General features: G+C 47.7%; 1 protein-coding gene and 1 long non-coding RNA gene across 7 annotated transcripts in view; one reads left to right on the forward strand and one right to left on the reverse strand.

The window, feature by feature from the left end:
- EXOC2 (exocyst complex component 2) overlaps positions 1 to 16,529 on the reverse strand; it is a 225,168-nt gene extending 208,639 nt beyond the window's left edge. For 4 of the 6 annotated variants that reach the window (XM_049105967.1, XM_049105966.1, XM_049105968.1 and 1 more), the window contains exon 1: positions 16,409 to 16,529. The gene's annotated coding sequence lies outside the window, so the exon portion shown is untranslated. Of the gene's footprint in view, positions 1 to 15,371; positions 15,496 to 15,523; positions 15,661 to 16,408 lie in introns of those variants that run through there. The other 2 variants (XM_049105962.1, XM_049105963.1) reach the window with 2 other exon arrangements.
- On the forward strand, positions 8,077 to 11,013 carry LOC125754384 (uncharacterized). Its single transcript, XR_007408398.1, has 2 exons — positions 8,077 to 8,396; positions 8,897 to 11,013. It is a non-coding gene; the product is annotated as an uncharacterized LOC125754384 (long non-coding RNA).
- Positions 16,530 to 20,675: the final 4,146 nt, after the last annotated feature.

A 20,675-nucleotide genomic window follows, 5' to 3' on the forward strand; every position in this document is an offset into this window, starting at 1 on the left:
TCCTAACTATATAATTTAGTCAGTTCCCTTTAAACTCTTAGTTTTCTCATCTATAAAATGGGAATAATAGCTAACTTCATGGGTACACCAAGAATATTAAATGAAACCAAGTATGTCAAAAATCTCTGCAAACTTTAAAGCCCATTATAAAAGTATTGCTCCTCTGAACATGTAAAAAACCAACTTTAAGTGAATTTGGGAGCTGAGTCATTAACTGTGTTGCCATGTTGGAGACAGGATGTGAAACTTTACAGGAAGATGACCTTAATCTATTTTAAGACAGAAGATACTGCTAACAGAGAAAAGAAAAAATTATGAGATTCATGCCACATAATTTGGGTAAAAAAGACCCAAGAAGCAAGACAGAGAGGGCTGAATAAATTACTGCAATTGTTAACAATGATTAAGTCTCAAGAACCAGGGGATATCAACCTCACAGCAAATGGGGAAACTACTTCTTTAAAGCCACAGTACTGTACCTCACAATCCAATGAAAAAATTCCATACTATACTCAGTAGAGCCAAATACCAAGCTTAATATTCTAAACAATTGCTTTATTTTCTTATTTCTTTATTTTTAATATGTTAATTCCAATCCCCAAAATAGTCATAGTCCAAAGCATAATTTTCTTGCTTACATTACTTCAAACATCTATAGAGTTAAAGAATTCCTAGTTATTTAAAGAGTCAAAGATAAGTTTGATTAAGCCAAGATACCTAGAAACAACATAAAAGTAAACGTGTATTACAACTTTGTGCATGGCAAGACTCAGTTTGGACCTGACGGGAGAATCCCAACCGTGAACACATCTATAGGTTAATAACTGGACACCTTCTATAGGTTAATAAATGCAACAACCAAATTTAAAAGCCAAACAAAAAATTAGGGGAAATATTCAAAATAAAACATGAATAGTTTTATCATAAACACGTCTCACAAACCCAATATGAAAACATTAAGACAAAGAAAAAGTAAAGGTATAAGCAGAAAATTCACAATAGAGAAAATGCAACCAATAAATATACGGAAAAAAGGAAAAAATTCAACCTCACAGAAATGCAAATTACAAGAGATTCCATTGTTAGACTGATGAAAAATATCTAAGACAATCATGATTTTCCACTAAGTGTGTAGTGCTCCGATGCACTGTAGGCAGCAATATAAACCATTCCAACATAAATATGAACATTCTAATATAAACCATTGGAAAACATTTTGGCAAAATATGTCAAAGTCTTACAAATGCTTCTATCTTTTGACTTGGAACATAATCTCTTTTTTTCCCAACATACGGACCGAACAACTCCACACCTTCTGCTCTAATCACCACAGGTTCAGCTAGCATCTTTGCCGGACACACTATTACAATACCATTGAACTATACTCTCTATGCTGTACCAGTCATGCTGTGACTTCTTCATCCCACAACTAGAATTCTGTACCTTTCCCTCCCCCTTCACCTGGCTTACCCATCCTTCCCTCACTTCTTTATCCATTCATCCAAAGGTGGACATTTAGGCTGTTTGCATATCTTGGCTATTGTAAACAATAGTGCAATAAACATAATGGTGCAAATATCTTCTCAAATTAGTGTTTTCATTTTCTTTGGGCTAAACACCCAGCAGTGGAATTACTGGATCATACAGTATTCCTTTTTTTTTTTTTTTTGTATTTCTATTTTTTTAAGAACCTCCATACTGTTTTCCACAATTGCTGTACCAATTTACACTTCTATAAACAGTGCACAAGCGTTTCTTTTTCCTCCACATTCTCACCAGTACTTATCTTTTTTATTTCAGTCATTCTCAGAGGTGAAAGGTACTATCTCTGCAGTTTTGATTTGCATTTACCTGACAATTTGTGGTGCTGAACACAGTTTCATGAGTCTGTTGGACATATGCAGGTCTTCTTTGGAAAAATGTCTATTCGGGTCCTCTGCTCATTTTTTAATTGGATTAATTGGGTTTTTGGTGTTGAGTTATATTAGTTCTTTATATATTTTGGAAATTAAACCCTTATTATTTGCAAATACCTTCTCCCATTAAGTTGCCGTTTCACTTTGTTGAAGGTTTCCTTTACTGTGCATGAGTTTTATATTTGATGTACTCCCAGTAGTTTATTTTTGTCCTTTTTTTCCCTTGCCTGAGAAGACACATATAAAAAATGTTTCTAAGGCCAATGCAAAGAGATTACTATGTTTTCTTCTAGGAGTTTTATAGTTTCAGGTCTCACATTTAGGTCTTTAATCCATTTTAAATTTATCCTTGCATATGGTCTAATAAAGCAGTCCAGCACCACTTATTGAAGAGATTCTCTTTTCCCCATTGTGCGTGTGTGCGTGCATGCGTGTGTGTATATATATATATACACATACACACAATATATCATCAGCGAATACTGACAGTTTAACTCCTTCCTTAGCAATCTGGAAGCTTTTTATTTCTTTTTCTTGTCTGACTGCTGTGACTAAGACTTCCAGTACTGTGTTGAATAAGAGTGGTGAGATGGACATCCTTGTCTCATTCCTGCTCTTAGGGGAAAAGCTCTCAGTTTTTCACCATTGAGTACAATGTGAGCTATGAGACTGTCATATAAGGACTTTATTATATTGAGGTATGTTCCCTCTAATCCCACTTTGAGTTTTTATTATGAACAGATGTTGAATGTTGTCAAATGCTTTTTTTTGTATCTATTTAGATAAATAAAATCTTTTTATCCTTCACTTTGTTAATGTGGGGTTGCACATTGATTGATGTGGGAATACTGAGCTATCCTTGCATCCAGGAATAAATCCCACTTGATCATGGTTAATGATCCTTTTAATGTATTGTTGAATGTAGTTTGCTAATATTTTGTTGAGACTTAAAACATATTCTTAAAAGGTGACCAATGGATAAAATAATCCAAACCATGGAGATTGTTATTAGGCATAAAGATTTCCATAATTGTGATGATTTATTATCACAAAGGGGAAAAAAATAGAAACATCCCAAAAAACTGAAAAATAATGTAACTAAAATGTGAAGGTCCACCCAAAGAAATATTATGCAGCAAGTGAAGTATTTTGAAAGTATGCCAGAGCAAGAGATTATTTATAGCAAATTAATTTTTAAAGAGACATAAACATGTATATATGTAAATACACAAATCTATATATATTTAGGAACCATTTAACATTTTTGGAATACTTACCTCCAAGAACTTTTTCTGAACATTTCAAAATCATTTTGTGTATGCATGTGTATATAATATATTACAAACCTTCCATGGTATGGTCTCTTGATCAAATGCTTGGAAAAATTTCAGCTTGCTTATCAAGTGACCTTTCCTGGACAAAAGGCTATTGTGAAAAAAGGGAAAATCAACCCAAGGGACATCACTCTAGCACAGAGAGCTTCTATTAAAAAGGTGACTGAGGTCCAAACCTGGAGGACTATGGTCTGGACCATATTTGGCGGCTGCCACCCTCCAGCACAACCCCAAACTAACATCACCATCACTCCTTCCCCCAAGGCCAAGGACAATCTAAACATCAAGATTCAGGGAAAACTAGGTTGACCACCTCAGCTGGCTGTTGCTCAAAAACTATCAGCTTCATTGAAAATACATCTTAGGCTAAGAAAAGGCCTCCAAATCTGTCAAGAAGTGACAGGCTCTTGTTTCATGTAATAAATCCAGTGAAAATCCACACTCTCAGCTGGGTATTTATACCCACTTTCAGCTTTTGCAAATAAAACCACATAATTCTGACGGGCACTGAGGAGGGCACTTGAGGGGATGAGCACCAGGTGTTATACTATATGTTGGTGAATCAAACTTCAATAAAAATACATATATATATATATATATATATATATATATATACACAATTCTTTTTAAAATCTATGTTACACATTTATAAATATATAATTTTTATCTATGATTTTAAAATATACAGAAAAAGTTTCTAGAAGTAAATATTCTAAAATGCTAAATGGTTTTATTAATAGTGATAGAATCAGCAACGATTAAACGTTAGTCCAAAGTCACAGCTGGTAAGTCACAAAGTTGACTCAAAACCAGGTCTTAGGGATCCCTGGGTGGCGCAATGGTTTGGCGCCTGCCTTTGGCCCAGGGCGCGATCCTGGAGACCCGGGATCGAATCCCATGTTGGCTCCCGGTGCATGGAGCCTGCTTCTCCCTCTGCCTCTCTCTCCCTCTCTCTGTGTGACTATCATAAATAAATAAAAATTTAAAAAAAAAAAAAACAGGTCTTAGCTCTATGCTAATCTAATTCATGATTTTTTTCTTTTTACCTATTATTATGAAAATTTTAAACATGCGTAAAAGAAGAAACTAGCATAATGAACCTCCATGTTCCCAAAACACTTTTATGTTGTTTTCAAAGGAGTATTTTAAAATGAACCCCAGACATATCATTTCATCCACAAATATTTTAGTTTGTATCTCTACAATGGACTCTGTACCCAACCCCAATTCATTTTTCCTATGTTGTCTCAAAAAGTGTTACAGTGGAGGAGGGCCAGGGTGGCTCCATCTGTTAGACTTCCAACTCTTAATTTAGGCCCAGATCATGATCTCAAGGTCATGGGATGGAGCCCAAGTTCACGCCCAGCATGGAGCCTGCTTAAGATTCTCTCTCTCCCTCTGCTCCTCCACATTGTTACAGTTGAGATGTTAGAATCTTGACCTAACGAAGGAAGGAAGGAAGGAAGGAAGGAAGGAAGGAAGGAAGGAAGGAAGGAAGGAAAGAAGGAAGGGAGGAAGGGAGGGAGGAAGTAGGAAAGAAGGAAGGGAAGGGAAGGGAGGAAGAAAAAGAAAGAAAGAGGGAAGGAATGGAAAGGAAGATAGATAAAGCCTACTTTCGTACAAGTATACGTGCTTGTATGCGTATGGAGAAGGTCTGAGGTGGATAGGCACCAGAGGTTAGCATTATTCGGCGAATGAGACTAGAGAGGCTAGAGGGATCAGGGAAGTCACATTTTATACGCTATTATATTGCTTTCCCTGTGGCACTGAGCATATACACGAGTCTTTTAGAGATGCAATAAGGCCTTGGACGCAGAAAGGCCAATTCCAGAGCATGGTATGGAGCAGCCCTTAGGGATGGGGCTCCAAGGCAATACATAGCTTCCTTAGGAATACTGACCACATAACGTTTCCTCTTGGCGATTCTAGACCTGCTCACTTCACTTATACACTGATTTTCTTAGGAAAGGGATAATATACAATATCTTGTACTTAAAAAAAAGGCAAAAAGCAAGACTGTACCAAGGTCCCTGATTAAGAACTGTCCTTGATGGGCTTGGCTAGGGCTACATCACGTTCTTTTCTTTACTCCTAGGACCTAGCCTAGTCTCAGAACAAAGCAGACACTCAGGAACACAGTAGCTGGGCTGAACAGACCTGGGAACAACATGAGCTCACTGGGAACTCTCTTCTTTTGGCTCTTCAATGACAGCAGCAAACCTCAGGCCGTGTGGAATCCCAGCTATGAGAAACCACTGAGATGTGGTCTTCGAGACACCATTCCTTCAATCTGTACCATGTCCCATATACTATTTTTCAAACCGGTAAATCTGTTTGTTAGCCTTTAGACTAAGATCAAATATAAACCAATAAATCCATGCTACAGTAGTAATCACCAAAAACTATTATAGAAATGGAGTCTTCTAACAATAACCTAAAAGTTTACTCAACCTGTGACAGCTCCTCTTAATACTCTACAAAGTGCTAACTAACTATAAAGACAAGTCATTTGTTCATACCACAGAAAATAATCAGAGGAACCCAAATTAACCACAAAGATCTGAGCAGAATAACTCTTCTATGGGTCTCCTCTAGATGACAGTAAGTCAAGTTCAAATATGGTCTCTAATTGTAAGGCCCCAGAGGTGAAAAGCTTGATATTAACCTCTTCCATAAAGAATTGCCTGAAAATCAAAAATTTTAATATGTAGGGTCAGACCTTTAATATGTATCCTTTTCCAAAAAATATTTTAAATGTCTATCAAAATTTGTTGCACCTTTCATATTTTAGTGTATGTACTGCCAAAGCGAGCACTCGTTGTACCTTTCATAATTCTTTGCCCTAGAAAAACACGTTTTTCTTTTTTTAATTTTTTTTAATGATTTCGTTTATTTATTCATGAGAGACACAGACAGAGGCAGAGACACAGGCAGAGGGAGAAGCAGGCAGGGAGCTCAATGCGGAACTTGATCCCAAGACCCCAGGATCAGGACCTGAGCCAAAGGCAGAGGCTCAACCACTGAGCCACCCATGTGCCCCAAAATACATATTTTTCAACCATCTTTCATTTCTGTGAAAACCAAGCCAAAACTGACTTAAGTTTGACTTTTCAATTGTCCAAATCCATACATAAGAAAGAAGAGCAGGGGCAGCCCGGGTGGCTCAGTGGTTTAGCGCTGCCTTGGGCCCAGGGTGTGATCCCAGAGTCCTGGGATCGAGTCCTGCGTCAGGCTCCCTGCACAGAGCCTGCTTCTCCCTCAGCCTGTGTCTCTGCCTTTCTCTCTCTCTCTGTCTCTCTCTCTCTGTATCTCTCATGAATAAATAAAATCTTAAAAAAAAAAAGAGCAGAACTGAAAATATGTAAAAAGATTTCACTTTTCGATTCTAAATAATGAAAAGTCCAAGTGAAGAGAATTTTTGTCTTAGATTTAAAGATGAACTTGTATTCAACCAATATGCATTTAAAAATGCTATTTTTAAAATGCTGCAAAGGGCTGTAGCTCGACAGTTTCTCTGCCCTTGAAAGAGCATCAACTGCTGTTGAGGCCAATTGCCACTTCAGTTACTTAGAGCAAAATCCTACTCTTTTTTCCTGTTCATTGTTCATTCCTGGAGGATTTAGCCTGATAAAAGCAAAGACGGGACTGGAGGGATCTGGTTCAATCAAGATTTATCCTTTTAGAGTTCTAGATCAAATTTCAAAAGCCCGTTAGCAATGACATTGGTCAATTCACGGCAGGCTGGAATAGGTCGCTGCTGACTGCTGCAAGGAAGGCCTGGGTGACTGACAGACAGTACACACATGGCATTTCTACCAAACACAAGCCTAGAACATTTCACAGTTCCTGTTTAATATTTGAGTTTCTGAAACATAAGTTCATCCTATTTGTAATGTTTATTTGACCATACCCATCACTTAACAGTGTTCTCTCTATAGAATTTTCCCTTGTCAGGTACGACATAATGACTGACACTACGCACATATTCTGCCATAAACAACATAAACGTTACGCAGTATATGACTGCATTTGTATAAAGTTCAGAATAAGTAAACCCGTGAAGTCAAAGTAGGTTAGAGATACCCGGAGGAAGGGGAATGGCAAAGGGTTGATAGTGGGTTCAAGGTTTCCTTTTGGAGAAAAACGTTCCAGGGTTAGATAGTAGTGATGGTTGCACAACGTTGTCAATAGACTAATTTTGCTACTGAATTCCTGAGAGTGTTAGATTATCATTTTCACTGCAGAGAACCCCCAAAAATGGACACAAGAGGAAAGACAAGAATGATAGCACTTAAGAAAAAAAAAGAAAAAAAGAAAAAGCAATTGACACTACTTAAATTCCTAAAGTCTTGTGATTTAAGATCAAAGGAGACCAAAGGAGACCTTGGCCCACGCAGGGAAGACTGAACCTTCCCGGTGACGGACACTGAGCCCATTTACTGAAACTCAGGCTTAAAAGTAATGAAATAGCGAAAAATAATGCACGTAGTGGAGCCTCGGGGAGCTGCCCGTATGAGCGCTCCTGGAAAGCATCGGGCCTCGGCTTCCCGGTCCTGGACAACCTGCCCGTGGCAGCAGCTCCGCTGCGGGAGGTGATGGAGGTCAACGGTGCAAACCGCAGGGGGCGGGAAGGGGACAGGTCGGTGTTGGCTTCGGTGACGGTGACGGTGACGGTGACGGAGTGCGTGGCCGGCTCAGCACGAGTGTTCCGAGGGGGAGGAGAGTAAAGTCGGGATGCGAGTGCGGCTCTGCAGGAAGGGACCCAGAGGAAGGCCGGCCCGGACCCGCACATCGCATCGGGTCTCCCCGCCCACCCGGGGCGCCGAGCGGCCTCCGCGGGGCCCTGCGACGGGGCCTCTGGTCCGGGAGGTGGTCCAGGCCGCCGGCGCGCGACCCCCTCCCGGGCTCTCGGCTTATTTGTTTTCTTGACATTTTATTTGTTCGTTCAGGAGAGGCACAGGGAGGAGGCAGGACGCAGGACGCAGGACGCAGGCGGCGGAGGCGCGGGCTCCTGCGGGGACCCCGGGGCACGGCCTGCGCTGACCCGGGACCCCCAGACCCTCCGACGCGGGCGGCGTTTCACTGATTTCACGCGGATTCGGTGTCAGCCTCCCCCTCTGGACACGTCTACTCGGCCGGCTCTTGGGTGTGTGCTGCCCCGCCCCAGCCTCGGAGCCTCGGAGCCCGGGGGGGGAGGGGGAGCCCCCAGCAGCCCCAGGACCCCTCCCCCCAGGGACTGCTGCGAGCCCTGCAGCTGCGGGGAGCGGCGGGGGGGGGGGGACAGCCCGAGGAGCCCCCAGCAGCCCCCCCTCCCCAGCAGCCCCCCTGCAGCCCCCGGCAGCCCCGCCCGCCGCTCGGAGCCCAGCAAGGCCGCGCCTGGGGCTGGGGCCGGGGCCGGGGCCGGGCCGGGGCCGGGGCCGGGGCTGGGGCTGGGGCTGGGGCCGGGGCTCGGGCTGAGGCGGCGGCGGCGGCGGCGGCGGTGGCGGCGGCGGGCGGGGCGAGGACCACACACCCGGACCACACAGGCCCGCGGGGCCGAGCCCGGGCTCGCACGCAAGGTCCCCCAGCTGTCACCGCGGGGGAGGGGGGGGCCTTACACAGGGACTAACAAAGCACGCATTTAACATCGATTAACCCCCCACCCAGCACAGGTCAAGGAGGACACTGCACTAGGACAGCAAAGCTCCTCACAACAAAGACAAGGGCCACCTTCTCTTGGAATGTGTGTGCCACAGATACTTAAGTGAATGCATTTCCCTGTTTTCACGTGTGCATTTTTCTATTGGAGTTCCACCTACCAACATGCAGTATAATCATCTGAAGATTTGCGTGGAATCAGAAAAGACCCCGAATAGCCAGGGGAATATTAAAAAAGAAAACCATAGCTGGAGGCATCACAAGGGCAGATTTCAGGTTGTGCTACAGAGCTGTGGTCATCAACACAGGTGTGGTCCTGGCACAGACACAGACACACAGATCAGTGGAACAGAAAAGAGAACCCAGAAGTGGGCCCTCAACTCTATGGTCAACTAATATTCCACAAAGCAGGAAAGACTCTCCACTGGGAAAAGGACAGTCTCTCCAATACATGGTGCTGGGAACATTGGACAGCCACGTGCAGAGGAATGAAACTAGATCATTCTCTTACACCAGACACCAAGATACACTCAAAATGGATGAAAGATCTAAACGTGAGACAAGAATCCATCAAAACCCTAGAGAACACAGGCAGCACCCTTTTTGAACTTGGGCACAATAAATGCATTTTCTTTCAGATTTATATTTTATTACTTTTAACCCATCTGCCTCTTTTCCTTTAACGAAGCGCAGAGCATGAAGTGCTTCTGCAACAAAGGTCAGAAAATTCTAATTTTATGATTTTCCCATATTTCATTGTGACACAACCTTTAATGTACCAAAATATTTACTGGTGGAATAAAAGCTTTTTACATAACTTCAGGCTAAAAATACATTAAAAAAAATAACTAGTAGCAGTAATATTAGGAAAAAAGAAACAAAAATGGAAACACAAAACTAGCTTTACAATTATTAACTTTTTTTTACTGATTATTAAAGAAGAATTTTGCTGATTTTAGTAGCTACCAAGAAATGTGAAGAAAACAAGTAATCCGGTATCTTGCTCTGTCCAGTCCCGAGAGGCTTGGCTCAGCCCAGCTAAAGGGAGAAGACCAAGAGTTGGAGTAGCAAAACTTCTGATAACACTTAAGACTTGGAGAACCTTCACCAAATAGGCCAAGGAAAGCCTGATGTTAAAGCACTATTTTCCTAGATCAGGCCACAGAAAAGTGAAAGTCTTCTATAAAAAATAATAGCCAAAAAAAAAAAAAAAGGAAAAGAAAGAACCTCCCCCAAACTCCACCCCTCCCCACGCTACTCAAACTAGCATCACCAAGGAACAAATCACAAACAGAATCTCAAGACCCCAACCCAACCCCACCTACATTTCAGCCAATTCTGCGCATACTAACATTTAAGCAGCACCATGTAGACTTATCCTGTCCAGAGCCATCATGGATCCAAAGGACTCCAGAAAAATCTCATTGCAGAGATGCCTAGAGCATTTCAACAATAAAATTACACTCAACTAGACTCTCAGGCCACCCAGCAACAGAACCAAATGTAGAATTCATCACATCCGCCTTGAGTCAGGTTCAACCTATCCTAGAACAGACTTGCCTCTTGGGGTTGGGCTGTGCTAACCCCAGAGGGACCTCCTAGAGATATTGGAAAAGGGTTTTAAAGAATGGTAATTTATTTCCTTCAGTTTTCTGTAAACTCAGACTCTACTTTTCCTGTGCAGGGTCAAGGTCAAGTTATCTCAGCACAGCCACACATTTTACCATCTAAGGGCACAGGGTGGGACGAGTCTCAGAGACAGGGTCACGAACTCTTCCATCCAGCTTTCTAAATTAATCATCTCTCTCCTGCTGTATCTCAAAACCGTGGTCAACAAAAATATAGTCATGCACAAATCTGAAAGGATATGTAGGGTATACATTGTGCTAAGACTCACTGGTCTCAGAAGGGACATCTGCAGAAAGGATGGACTGAACAAATAAATAAATAAAGCATCCCTGTTTTCCCAGCTCTTCTTTCCTTCATCACTCACAAACAAAATATAATTTAAACATAACCATGCTTTTAAGTTTAGACATAAGTTTTTATGCTTTAATTCATTTGGGGAAAAAAAAACAATGATTTTAAAAATACAAATGATAAATGGCACTTTACAATATCTCATATATATGGAAAATACCTATTTTATATATACATACACATATATATATGTGTGTATATATACATGAAAAATACCTTCACTCCTGCTATAATGTTTGGGATTAAAAGGGAAGGAATGTACAGAAAGGACTAAGAGAGAAGACTGGAAGCAAGATAGTATATAAGTATATAAGCCTGACAATTTGGCTCTCCAGAGCTCCCACATAACTGATCTATTACATAAATACTTGAGTACCCAGCTAATCTAAAACAAGCACTGGATTTCATCTTCATTAAAAGAGTTAATTAAAAATCTCCTTCTTGGGGTGCCTGGGTGGCTCAGTGGTTGAGTGTCTGCCTTCGGCTCAGGGCGTGATCCCGGGGTCCTGAGATCGAGTCCTGCATCCAGCTCCCTATAGGGAGCCTGCTTCTCCCTCTGCCTGTGTCTCTGCCTCTCTCTGTGTGTCTCTCATGAATAAATAAAATCTTTTTTAAAAAATGCATAATTAATTAAAAGTATCCTTCTTTATTTTCCACAAACTATAAAATCTCTTGTCTTAGCAGGCTAAGTCTTGCCAAAGGACAACTACCTTCACTACAACTCAAAGCCAAAAGCTGTTAGGCCTAAAGGCGGCTGGTTCTCTAACTCAGGCCAGCAGATATTGATGACATACGGAAAATGAAATAGGCCAGTGCAAATCTACCCCCTTTTCTATCACTCTACCAAAACAGAAACAAAAACAACAATTTCAAAGAGGATATACTACTTCATTAAAGAAGGAAGAGTAGTTCATGTAAAAGCACAGCATTATTCATTCCATCTACTGCCAGTTGTACTCATGTCCCTTACCATTCCCTGTTTATTAGGTTTGCATTGGGTGAACAAAACATTAGTTCTTGATATCTTAGAAAACATAATTTTTCAGAAAAAAAAAAGTCCTGGTGTTTGGTTTTTCAGAAAAATCATATAGCCAATACTGAAGGAGTCATTAACAAATAAAATTGATTTCTATCTTTGTTTAGTCATCAAGAAGATTTGGGATCTATACAGAGATTGGTCACCTAGCATCTCAAGAGAGTACAGTGCCGGATTCCTTGTTAAAGACATAGATAAACTGAAATCTGGAATAGGGGAACCCTCAGATTGTTCGTTCAGTCAAAACAAATATTTATTAAGACTTGCTATGTCCCAGGCACTATATTGGGGAAATGATAAGAACAAGATTTTGTAACAAGGAGGTCATGGATGCCCTTAACCTTCAATAGAATCATGGGTACTGAAACCAGAAAGCAGTGGGATGAGTTAGAAACGGAGTATCAACAACTATCTAAGAAATCTGCTAGGAAGGAGAGAGAGAGTCGGCAGTGGACTCTTTTGGGGTGGGGGCGCCACAGTCCTGCCCCCCACCCCACCCCACCCCGGAAGCCTCTGGCAGCAGCCACACCCCTCGCTGCAGCCCCAGCTCCCAGCAGGCTGCAGTTTGTCCTCTTGCTCCTCCCACTGGTCGGTTTCTCTCTGGGCCTCACTACCCCTTATTTGTCACCTAACCTCGCCCACACCTCCGCCAAGTAGTCCCTTTATTAAAACCTCCTTATGTGAACCATCTGGCATGAATTCTGATTCCTGCTGAGACTCTCATTTATCCAGATACACATCATGTCAATCACATGGGGATTTCATTAAAATTAAACTAAAACCAAATATTCCTGACTTTTAGTCTTGTCTTGTCTTTCAGTAAAATTATAAAAGAATGGAAGTTAAAAATCATACACCCGCCAATATCAAGTGGGAAAGGCCTCAAAAATTTCATCAAACCTCACGGATGAAACTATGAGCCAACCTTGCCAACGGCAGCACAGCCAGCAAGTAGCAATGGGAGAACCCGCTGGTCGTTGCACAAGGACTACTGAATGCCCGCTTGGTGCCAGGCACCACTAGGGGCCTGCTTGGATCCACCTTATGCAGCTTCCCCTCTAATTAACCACATTCCACGTTTCCTAAACCCCAGTGTCCACTGTTTTTTCCACGACTGGCTCCCAGACTTAAAAAGGAAACGTAAGTAGAAGGAATGATTAAAATCAAAACCAGAAATCAAGACTGGGATGCACCACATCCAGCTGGTCATCTTAAACGTTCCCGACAGAATCAAGTTAAAGAATGCTCATGAAGCTTTTGAGCAAGTCTAATACAGTTCTCCTGGGGGGTGAAATGCATAAAAAATCAGTTCCGAACTCCTCTGCCCTACCCCCAAGGCACTCCATAATCCAAAACGCACTTACTTACCAGCCTGTGGGCCTTTGTTTTTGGTGTACCACCCAGATATTCCTGTGCCCTCCCCACGAAGGGCCAGATCCTCCCATCAAGGACTGACCTCTGTCCCAACTCCAACAGAAACTTCCCCCATCTGAATTCCTGCTGTACGGACACTTGATATATAGTCAAGTTCTTAGCTATTGTTCAATCGAGAGCACAAAACTGCCCCTCTGAATCTAGCCTAATATTTTATTTCTAATGTGCCAGGCATATGTAAAACTGGGAGACGAAAAATGACCAAGGCTAACCCCCGTCCAGCCAGAACTTACTTAGCCTTTTGACAGATTATGTAAATACCAATAACAGCTATAGCCCCTAGGACAACACATGGATATAACAGTGCTAGCTGGCTGCAGGAATCACTGAGCTAGAAGCGTTCAAACCAGGGAAGAGCTCGTACAGATAACGTGGTTACAGGAAAGAGGACACTGAGGACCAGAGGCGGAGCCCGAGCTGCGTAGCAGGTGGGTGGTAGCTCACAGACCAGTCAATGGTGGCTTTGATGCCGTAACTTTCACACTGAGGGCCAAGGAGGACTATGGGTGTCACAGAGCTTTGGGAGTCATATTTCCCTGCAATTACTTTAAGTTTGTGTGTTTGTATCGAGAATAATTATTTTAAATTAACATAAACATACACTGAACCATGTGATAATAACCACACGACTACCGTGCAGTTTCACCAGGCGCTCCAGGAGATCCGTGGACACGCTCCTCACCGTCCTAGCCTTCTGCTTAGCAGACTGATCAACGTTCGTTCCCATGCCCGTCGATTTCAAAATCCTCTCTACTCGACACTGGCCTAAAACTCCTCCACTCAGTAAAACGTTTATGCTCCTGCAGTGCGGTAGGTGCTGCACTAGGATCCTGGCTACGTAAAGATGAATAAATCGAAAAATGGGTGGAAAAAGTACTTAAAAGACTAACTATAAAACTGGCCTTATCCTGCCAGGACACTAGAAATCATCCAAAGTCCTTTATTAGAAGAATGCCTCTGCAAAATTTTTTGAACGCCAATTTCATTTCCCATTAAGATTCATACATAACAGGCTCGCAAATATTAAAGGGATGAATGAAAATTTAGCTAAGCAGGTTAATAATCATCTTTTCAAAAGTAATAGTCCAAAATTATATTCAGTACAATCAAATGTTTGATATGAAAAAAAAAAAAAGAAATTTCTGAAACCTCCAAGAGTCATTCCAAATTACGCTGGGGGATCCTCTGCTTCTCTGCTGTGTAAACAGAAGAGAACATCTGAGTAGCAAGCACACATCATCCTCTATTACGACCCCTTGAGTTAACAACTTTTAACCCACAGATGATCCTCAGGAAACTTTTGGCTTCTAGTTTCTTTGTTAGTAGAGGCAGTGACACAAAGCCTGGCCAAAATATGCTTTTATAAATAAAATATTATTATATATTAGAAGACTGAGCCACACAACCTCAGGTAGAACTAGTTTTTCAACATAGCGCATCCCAAGGATTTAACTGAGCTGTGGCTCATTCTTAAGTATTTTTAAAAGTTCTCCTTATAGGGCAGCCCGGGGGGCTCAGCAGTTTAGCACCTGCCTTCGGTCCAGGGCCTGATCCTGGAGACCCGGGATCGAGTCCTGCATCGGGCTCCCTGAATGGAGCCTGCTTCTCCCTCTGCCTGGGTCTCTGCCTCTCTCTCTGTGTCTCTCATGAATAAATAACATCTTAAAAAAAAAAAATTCTCCTTATAAATTTACTCAGAATTATTAAAAAAAGAAGAAACTTTCTCACAATTGAGATCCATATAATTATAATTCTCATAATTATAATTCTTAATTACCAATTAAGAATAGTGTATTTCCGTTTAAAGACAAGCTTTTCAAGAACTGTTTCTTGGACAGCTATTCACAAAATCCTAGGATACCGAGTAAAGCGTCACAGGCTTCCCTAAGAGATGACCCCGTGCTTGGCTGTGCAGGCCTGGAGACTCGGGGATGGTCTCAAAGGAAGTCAGGAGGCTGCGGAACTACACACCAGCTTCGTCACCTTGCGGGCTCCGCTTCCCCATCTGTAAAGTGGGGACATGAGAGCAGCTACCTCTTGAGAGGATTAAATCAGGCAGTAAACGTGAACGCTTAGAGCAGCGAACAAAGGCGCCCAGACGAGGCTCGGTGCACCTGTACGCGATGCCATCTGAGCAACTAAGCAACCCGGCTTCACACCCGCTCTCCGCCAATAAATTCTCCCACCTGGCACGGTAACGACTGCGCGGCACGAGGGGATGGGGACGGCGACCACCGGTACTCGAGGGGCAGTGGGTCAGGGCTCCAGGCCGGCAGGTGCCCGGGGCGGGTGGCGGAGGGGCTCCGGGGTCCAGCAGGTGCCCGGGTGGGGGGGGGCCTCCGGGGTCCAGCAGGTGCCCGGGGGCGGGGAGGGGCTCCGGGGTCCAGCAGGTGCCCGGGGCGGGTGGGGGAAGGGCTCCGGGGTCCAGCAGGTGCCCGGGTGGGGGGAGGGGCTCCGGGGTCCAGCAGGTGCCCGGGTGGGGGAGGGGCTCCGGGGTCCAGCAGGTGCCCGGGTGGGGGAGGGGCTCCGGGGTCCAGCAGGTGCCCGGGTGGGGGAGGGGCTCCGGGGTCCAGCAGGTGCCCGGTGGGGGGGGCTCCGGGGTCCAGCAGGTGCCCGGGTGGGGGAGGGGCTCCGGGGTCCAGCAGGTGCCCGGGGCGGGTGGGGGAGGGGCTCCGGGGTCCAGCAGGTGCCCGGGGCGGGTGGGGGAGGGGCTCCAGGGTCCAGCAGGTGCCCGGGTGGGGCTCCGGGCCTCCAGCAGGTGCCTGGGGCAGGTCGGGGGTGGGGGGTAGGGCTGTGGGCCTCCAGCAGGTGCCCGGGGCGGGTGGGGGTGGCTCCGGGGTCCAGCGGGTGCCCGGCCGTTGGCGGGTCGGGCCCCCCTCCTCCAGCAGCTGCCCGGGCCGGGGGGGGACACAGGGCGCCGCGCCCTCGGGCTCAGGGTCCGGGCCCCGCAGCAGCGCAGGAGGCGGGCCCCGCGGCGCGCACCACCCCCGCCCTCCGGGAGCCGCCCCGCCCCGCCCCCGCCCCCGCCCCCGCCCTCACCCCAGCCGCGGGGGCCCTTAGGCAGCACGTACCTGGCGCCGCGGCCGCCCCGACGCCCCCACCGCAACGCGCCGGCGCTCCTCGCGGACCGACCCGGGGCCGCCCCCCGCCCGCGCCCTCACTTCCGCCCGCCGGGAGCGCCGATGCCGTCGATCCGCCCGGTAGTCGAGCACCGAGTCCTCGATGGCGCAGCCTCCCCGCGAGGGGCGGGGCCGGCTTCCTGGGGGCGGGGCCGGGGCCTGCGGAGCTGCGGGGGCGGGGCCGGGGCGGGGCTGGGGCGGGGCCGGGGCGGGGCTGCGGGGCGGGGCTGCGGGGCGGGCGGGCGGGCTGGCTGGGCGGAGGGTTGTGCGGTGCAGCTAGAGCCGAGCCGGGCGTGGAGGACGCCGCCCGAGGGCCCAGGGTAGCCCCGGGGTCACGCAAGCAGGGCCCAGCATGACTCTCGTCCGTTTCTGGCGGGCTCGGCGCCGGCAGGTGGCTGCAGCTGCCACCCGGGCGCTGGGAGGCCAGGGGCCGCACCGAGGTCACGGGCCGTCGGAGGTCGTGGCGGAGACAGCCAGGCTCCCATCTGGAGGGTCCCAAGAGCTGGTGACTGGTGACGTCAAAGGCGGGGAGCACCTCCATGGGCCGTGGCGGTGCAGGGCATTAGCCAGGGGCGCGCCTTTGCAGGATCTCGGGCTGAGGCTGAACCCGGCGGGGCGACAGGAAGGACACTGCCGCTTAGGGGGGCCTGCAGCAGCCTAGGCCAGAAATGTCTGCGGCCTGCCCCGAAGAGGCAGTGCTGGAAATGGAGGGAAAGCGGAAAACTGAGAGCGCTCTTCTGATTCCTTCTGCTTTCTTAGCACAAGATGCGTAAAGATCGTCGGTAGAGACAGAGGATGGGAGGCACGGGAGGTGTGAAGAGAAAGGATGAGACCTCTTGTCCTTGATGCTGTGAAGCACACGACTAAGAAAATGTAAGATTTCCAGGCAGGGCTGAAAGCCGTCCTGGGACGTGCAGCCCTAAGTTTGCAATGTATGCGGTCAAGTGCGCGCTTGGGTTTGTTAGGGCCACTCTGCCAGGACAGAGAACTAGTAGGAAATCAGTCGTAACTGAGGGCTCGGCTTTACAAGGCAGAAGCCGCAGAGAGCGAAGGAGCTGGAAGTCTCTACAAAGAAACGTCGTTATGTAGGACGGTGGAGTTTCAGCCCCCGTGACAGGGTATTTAGAGGGGTTGTTCTGGTTGTCCTGGAACTGGCCGCTCAGACTGCAGAAGGTGTCAAGTTAACTGATCCCATGTCCCACTCTGCTTGAGAGAACTCTGTTTTTTGTCTGTTATCCTGGCCTAACAAGAGAGCCCCTTTCACTGTCCAAAATGTCCCTGTTTGGGCAATACGTAGGCACACGAAAGCCACTGCACACTATAAGGAGAGCCCCAAACCACTGAGGTCAGACGCCTCTTCCAGGCTCAGAAGGGATTCCCCCAAGGGCCCTAAGCAGCCAGAGGCACACGAGTGGAGCTGAGCACAGGGCGAGGTTCTTGGAGGAGGTGGCCTGCCACTGGGACCACATGACTTTACGCTGTCTGCTTTTGGTCTAGACATTCCCAAAAGTCTGAGACCTGTTGGAATAACCAGTTACAGCTAAACGGAAAGGAGGGTAGCTGCGCGGCAGAGGCACAAGGGTGGTGAAGGGGTTGCCATCTGTGGCTCTAAGAACTCCGACCGTGCCTCACACAAAATGCATCTTTGGCCAATTTCTGTGTGTCACGTGAACGGCCCCCAGGGAGCATCCAGGGCAGAAGGGCCCTTAATGACCTGACCACCCTGTTCAGTGTTTGTACTGCAGGCCTGTGGGAGGTGTAGCAGCAGGCGGGCCTGGAGCTACCCGCGGCCCTTTGGGGTGGCCCATCTATAATTTCTTTTTTTTTTTTTAAAGATTTATTTATTTATTTATGATATACATAGAGAGAGAGAGAGGGAGGCAGAGACACAGGAGGAGGGAGAAGCAGGCTCCATGCCGGGAGCCTGACGTGGGACTCGATCCCGGGCTCCCGGATCGCACCCTGGGCCAAAGGCAGGTGCCAAACCGCTGAGCCACCCAGGGATCCCCTGGGGCGGCCCATCTAGGCGGTGCGTGCACTGCCGGCTGCAGAGGCCTGTGCCATCTCCGGACAAGCTCACTTCTCAGGCCCAGGTACACATCCTGGGGTTGGGGTTGTGTCCCCTGCCCGCAGAGCCCTGGCCAGCATCACTGTCTGGCTCCTCACCAGATAATAGCAGAATTTCCCATAATAGCGTCGTCTCCAGGCTGGGGCCTTGGCTGTACCCTCCCTGCCAGGGGAATAGAAGGTTCTATTAAACTGAAAGGTCTCTCCTCATTTAGGCAACAAAAACTGACCCTCATCATCAGGACGAAATCCAGACAGGGAGTAATTTTTTCTGGAACTCAGGGTACTCACGGCACCTTTCCCAGGACAACAGTAAGCGGCTGCGTGGCAACCATGGCCTGTAAGGAGGCCCAGCCAGGGGTGAGCCCTGCAGTGCAGGGGTCAGGAGCTAGGGCCTATGTGGGGTGAGGGGGTGGCCCGGGGTGAGCCCCATGGTACAGAGGTCAGGAGCTGCGGCCTGGGGGGGGACCCAGGTGAGTCCCCGGGTGCAGGGGTCAGAAGCTGCGGCCTACAGGGGGGGCGGGCAGCCAGGGGTGAGTGAGCCCCGTGTTGCAGGGGTCAGGAGCTGCGGCCCATGGTGGGGGGGGCTCAGGAGGCGAGCACCGCAGGCAGAGGCCGTGCCTGCCAGGGGGAGGGGTGGGAAGCCCGGGTCGGCGACAGGGGAGGCCTCCCTCCGGCCGCAGGGAGGCGACTGTGGCATGGCACGTGGCATCTGCGAGGCATCGGGGTGGCCCAGACATGCACGTTGCAGCCGGACACAGTGGAGGCCGTAGGAGCCGCCCACCGCCCTCGCGGTGCCCTCGGGTCTCCGGGTCTCCGAAGGCTGCTCTCTGGAACACGCACTGCTTCTGCCCCGGGGCAACCTGGAGCCCGGGGGGGGGGGGGGGGGGGGGGGGGCTCCTCCGCCCAGATGCGGGCGGCCGTACAGGTGGGCACGGGCTGGGCCTAGAGCCTCAGGCCGCTCGGGCCCCCAGGGACCTCGCTGGAGGCGGCCTCCATCCCCAGGGCCTGCAGGGCGCCGATCAGGCCCCCCTCCCCCCTCCCTCCTTCCCTCCGCCCCCCCCCCCCCCCGCATTCTCTCCAACCTCTCTCCAGCTACATTCCCCCCCCCAAGGCACACCACAGAGCCGGCCCGGAGCCGAGCCAGGACACGCTGCCGTCGCTGCCGTCGCCCCGACCACGTGCGGACCACGTGCGGACCACGTGCGGGCAGCGCTCAGGAGCGGAATTGCAGGCTTGTCGGCGGGAGGACGTTCAGGGAAGACAGAGCCCTCTGCCAAGAGGACGCTCGCCCCAAGCGCTTTCTTTCCTCGCACTTCAATTCCTGGGTTGGAGGGTGAAACTGGGTGACACATGTCAGGGCAGTGTCCACAGAAGCGCAGCAAATACTGTCGCTGAACTACAGGCGCGGGGAGGGGCCTGCGGTGGCAACCCAAGGCCATCGAATAAATTACTTTTGTGTTTTCCATTCCACCTCACATTTAGTTTGAGCCACAGAGAAAAAGCGACTCTGATGCATGGAAGTCCTTTGCTTTCAGTCTTAGGAAACAGTGTGACACCCACAGCCCCCGTTTTGTGTGTGTGTGTGTATATATATATATATATATATATATATATATATAGTATATATATATGTATATATATGTATATATTGGCATTAAAGGAGCACCCTGGGGGGATCCCTGGGTGGCTCAGGGGTTTAGTGCCTGCCTTCAGCCCAGGGTGTGATCCTGGAGTCCTGGGACCGAGTCCCACGTTGGGCTCTCTGCATGGAGCCTGCTCCTCCCTCTGCCTGTGTCTCTGTCTGTCTCTCTCTCTCTCTCTCTCTATCATGAATAAAAAAAATTTTTTAATTTTAAAAATTTTAAAAATTTAAAAAATTAAAAAAAAAATAAAGGAACACCCTGAATGTTTTGTGGTACGTGGCCTACGGCTCTGTAATGGAGCATCGTTTGCACAGAATCTAATCCCCGGAGCAGCTGTCACTTGCGGGGGCTTAGCACCTCGAGCCCTGTTCCCTCCCAGCTTGTAAGCCCTTCACTGGTGGCTCCCGTTGAGGACACCACGGAGTCGCAGGCAGCAGGGACCCAGCCCTGAGGCCACACGCCTGGGGACCGAGCCTCTCTGCTCCCGCCTTCCTGGGGGTGGAGGC

The sequence above is a fragment of the Canis lupus genome, chromosome 35, assembly GCF_003254725.2.
Source record: "Canis lupus dingo isolate Sandy chromosome 35, ASM325472v2, whole genome shotgun sequence".
NCBI lineage: Eukaryota > Metazoa > Chordata > Mammalia > Carnivora > Canidae > Canis > Canis lupus.